Raw genomic sequence first — 4,824 nt, 5'->3', positions numbered from 1 at the left:
TTCAAACATCTCATCCACCCCCCCCCCCCCCACCTCATTTCGCCACCTGCCATCTTCCTCCGACAGCCAGGTCTGCAACAGTTTCAACTCTGGCAGATGCTCAAGACAAGATGCTTTTTGTGGCGGTGCTCATGCCCGCTTGATATGTCCAGTGCAAAAAGCTGCAAATAAAAATGATAAAAAATATTTATCGACTCCTGTAAATATTTCTCGTTTGTCTGCAGAACTGTTTCATCACCCTGACCCCCATTTCATCGATTATGTAATAACAGGTCTCGCACACGGTTTCCACCCCGGCGTCGGAAATCTCCCCACCCAAAGCCTCATCTGCCCCAATCTCCAATCCGCTCTCGCCGAACCCGAAGCAGTCGATACCCTAATAAAAAAAGAAATAGACGCAAACTTCATGATCGGCCCCTTTTCCGTTCCTCCCTTTAACGTTTTCAGAGTTAGCCCCATCAGCGTGGCTACCAGGAAATTTTCAGAATTTTCTTTCCACTACCACGACATTGACCAAGCCATTACCCTGTTCGAGGGAACTTCGAACTGCGTCCTCTAGGGGTCGCTATGGGGAACGCCGTCGGCGTGACCCGTGTCTGAAGCATATATACAAAAACACCACATGTTGGCTGGCGACAGCCTATGACGTCACTACCGGCACAACCACAGTATAAAGGGGCGCCGGGAAAATACGTCATTCACTTCTTCATCTTCAGTGACTGTTTTGTTTGAAGCGTGTATTCTACAGGTAAGAAATGATTTCCTACTATGGCGAGCACTAGCAAGGCGTTTAAGAGATGTGTGCATCCGTGTCCTCGTTATTTGACACCCGATGACACACACGATCTTTGCGTCTTTTGTTTGGGCGAGGAGCACGCACGCGATGTGCTCGAGCGGGCAATCTGCGTGCACTGTGAGGTTTTTTCTATGAGAAAGCTCCGCTCTCGTCTGTCTCTCTTTTCGAGGAAGGAGGGACAGCCGTCTGCTTCCCGCGGCTCGAGACCCACTGCTTCTGAGGCACGGAGGACAGTGAGCTCATGGAGCTCGCAGGCGGAGCTGGCTCGTGAGTTAGAGAGGGGGCTTTCCCTCTCGCGCTCGTTGGCCGCGAACGAGAGTGAGTCGCGGGATGACGATGATGCGATCTCTCTGACATCATCTGATCCAGCAGCTAGTGCTCTGCTGGGTTATGCCCAGGAAGAGCAGGAGATGTCTGAGGGCGAAGAAGTTGAGACTGAGCCCTCTCAATCCTCCTGCCCTGCGTATGACGAACTGTTGGAGGTTATGGAACGTGCCACGGCGAGGCTTGACTTGCCGTGGAAGCGGGCCAAGATGGTGGCGCCGCGGGGTCGTCTCGATGAGCGTTATCTTTCTGGCCATAGCCCCCCAGCTCGAGTGAGCCTTCCATTTCTTCCTGATCTCCATGCGGAGGTTGAGAGGGGATGGAAAAAGTCATTTTCCTCTCGCATTCATAGGTTTCAGCATACCAGTTATGCTAACATTGAGGGGATGCGTGAAAACGGCTATGAGGGGATGCCCCCTGTGGAAGAGACGCTGGCCAGCTATCTCTCTGTGGGCGAGACATCCTCTCTCAAGGCTCCCTCCTTGCCATCTAAGCCCCTTCAGGAAACATCTCGCTTAAATGGCAGGGCATACGCAGCAGCAGGTCAGGCTGTCGCTTCGTTGCTCACGATGGCGGTGCTTCAGGCATACCAGGCTGATCTGCTGAAGGACCTGGATAAGGGTCAGGGCTTGTCACCTGATGAAGTAGCTGAGCTGCGCCGCACCACGGATTTGGCTCTCTGTGCCACTAAGCAGGCCGCCACTGCTATGGGCAGGTCTATGGCGGCCATGGTGGTAACGGAGAGACATCTGTGGGTGAATCTGGCAGATGTTGGGAAGAAAGAGAAGGGCTTTCTTCTCGATGCTCCAGTCTCGCCTTTCGAGCTTTTCGGTACCTCCGTCAAGACGGTGGTCGAGAAATTTAGGGAGGCGAAGGCGCGCGCAGCGGCCTTCAAAACCTTCATTCCAAGAAGGTCCAGGTCTGAGCCCGAACAACGCAGGGCTCCTGGCTCATTTCCATCTGGGGATCAGAGATGGGCACAGAAGGCTAGTGTCGCGACTCGGACCCCTCCCCCACCTGCGGGTAGGGCTAGAGGGAGGCGCGGGTCAAGGAGAGGTAGGCAAGACCTGAGGGAGGTGATCCAGACGAAGCGTTCTCAACGCTCTCGTCCGGACCAGAGTAAGAATTGAACATCTACTCCCTTTCCTCGGGGGGCCTGTCATCTGCCCTTATCTTCCCCTCTATCTGGGCTATCTGAGGATATCTGTGTGCTAGCTTAGGGACTGCTCCCCTTCCGAGGGTTTTTAAGTAGCAATCTCCCTGAGCCCTTGCCTAGAGTGTGCGTCTCCCCTGCTATGGTTTAAGTATAGAGCCCAGAAGTTTGTGTGGCAGCTTCTCTGGAGGGCTTACCGGTTTTTAGGCCAGTGGTCGCTTTCCAGAGTTCTGTCATTCAGCCCTTTGCTCTCCTTGTTGGTCGAGCTGGCATTGCTCCCCTCACTATTGAGGGTCACCTATGAGCATGCCGCTCCCATTTGAGTGTATGAGATCCCCCTCATGCTGAGAGTTGAGTTCTCCGCTCTCCAGAGCTCTGTCATCAGCAGCCTCAGGTTGTTAGGCCTCTCTATGCCTCCCTGTTGGGTTGCTCTCCTTGTTGGTAGAGTTAGCATTGCTCCCCTCATCATAGAGGGTCACCTATGAGCATGCAGCTCCCTTCTGAGTGTCTGAGTTCCCTCTCATACTGATAGTTGGGTTCTCCGCTCTCCAGAGCCATGTTTGTTGGTCGAGCTAGCATTGCTCCCGTCACCATAGAGGGTCACCTTTGAGCATGCCGCTCCCTTCTGAGTGTCTGAGTTCCCTCTCATTCTGAGAGCTGAGCTCTCCGCTTCCCAGAGTTCTGTGAGTCAGCGGTCGATCTAGCATCGCTCCCCTCACCATAGAGGGTCACCTATGAGCATGCAGTTCCCTTCTGAGCATCTCAGGTCCCTCTCATGCTGAGAGTTGGGTTCTCCGCTCTCCAGAGCCATGTTTGTTGGTCGAGCTAGCATTGCTCCCGTCACCATTGAGGGTCACCTATGAGCATGCCGCTCCCTTCCGAGCATCTGAGTTCCCTCTCGTACTGAGAGTTGGTTTCTCTCCGCTCTCCGGAGTTCTGTCATTCAGCCCTATGCTGTCCTTGTTGGTCGAGCTGGCGTTGCTCCCCTCACTATTGAGGGTCACCTATGAGCATGCCGCTCCCATCTGAGCGTCTGGGAGTCCTCTCGTGCTGAGAGTTAAGTTCTCCGCTATCAAGAGCTATGTTGTTGGTCGAGCTAGCATCGCTCCCCTCACTATTGAGGGTCACCTATGAGCATGCCACTCCCATCTGAGTGTCTGAGATCCCTCTCATGCTGAGAGTTGAGTTCTCCGCTCTCCAGAGCTATGTCTGTTGGTCGAGCTAGCAGTGCTCCCCTTGCCATACAGGGTCACCTATGAGCATGCAGTTCCCTTCTGAGCATCTCAGGTCCCTCTCATGCTGAGAGTTGGGTTCTCCGCTCCCTCAGAGCTCTGTGACCCTGACCCTATGCTCTCCTTGTTGGTCGAGCTGGCGTTGCTCCCCTCACCATGAGGGTCACCTATGAGCATGCCGCTCCCTTCTGAGCGTCTGAGTTCCCTCTCATGCTGAGAGTTGGGTTCTCCGCTCTCCAGAGCTATGTCTGTTGGTCGAGCTAGCATTGCTCCCCTCACCATTGAGGGTCACCTATGAGCATGCCGCTCCCTTCTGAGCGTCTGAGATCCCTCTCATGCTGAGAGTTGGGTTCTCCGCTCTTCAGAACGGTGTTTCAAATCCATGTTATGGTAAGTGCGCACGCTAGTCTGTGCACTTTCTGAAAGCCACATTGTGGTAAGATCGTACACCAATTGTTTTGCGATCTTTCTAAAATCCTGTATGGTATGGGTTACACGCTGCGGCTTCGTGCCCTTTTCTTGAGTTGGTCAGGTCCCGGTTTTCACCTTGGGCCCCACTCTACCTATGTATCCCCAGTGATACTGACTTGAACAGGGTGTTGCTACCAAGGATCTGTTGAGGCAATTCCTTCAGCGAGCTCATGCAGAGCAAGCAGTAGCCCCTGGGTGACAGGCCAAGACCTAGTTATCCTAGGCGCTTGGTCGTATCCCCTTAAAGGAACATCACCAGACCTGAACCCCACAGAGAATCTATGGAGTATTGTCAAGAGGAAAATGAGAAACAAGAGACCAAAAAATGCAGATGAGCTGAAGGCCACTCTCAAAGAAACCTGGGCTTCCATACCACCTCAGCAGTGCCACAAACTGATCACCTCCATGCCACGCTGAATTGAGGCAGTAATTAAAGCAAAAGGAGTATTGAGTACACCCAACATTTTTTCCAGAAGGCCAACAATTCATTAAAAAAATTTTTTTTTATTGGTCTTATGACGTATTCTAATTGGTTGAGATAGTGAATTGGTGGGTTTTTGTTAAATGCGAGCCAAAATCATCACATTTAAAAGAACCAAAGACTTTTCTCTGAAAATCCCATTTCTCTGTCTTACCCCTTCCCCTTAGTTTTGCGTGTTCACGTGAGAGTAAGGGCTATCCCAATTCTTGTTTTGATCGAGGGGTAGGGCTAAGGGGAAGTGGTAGATACCCCTTAAAACCAAGCATTTTCGCGAGCTTACTTGAAACCAAGGGGTACCCAGAACACACTGCGCAACCGGCAACAATGGCGGCCAGATCATCAAGTATTAAAGTATTTTCGGCTTAAA

Source organism: Onychostoma macrolepis, chromosome 25 (genome assembly GCF_012432095.1).
Source record: "Onychostoma macrolepis isolate SWU-2019 chromosome 25, ASM1243209v1, whole genome shotgun sequence".
Lineage (NCBI taxonomy): Eukaryota > Metazoa > Chordata > Actinopteri > Cypriniformes > Cyprinidae > Onychostoma > Onychostoma macrolepis.
The sequence above is the reverse complement of the archived record's forward strand: the minus strand, read 5'-3'. Positions refer to the sequence as shown.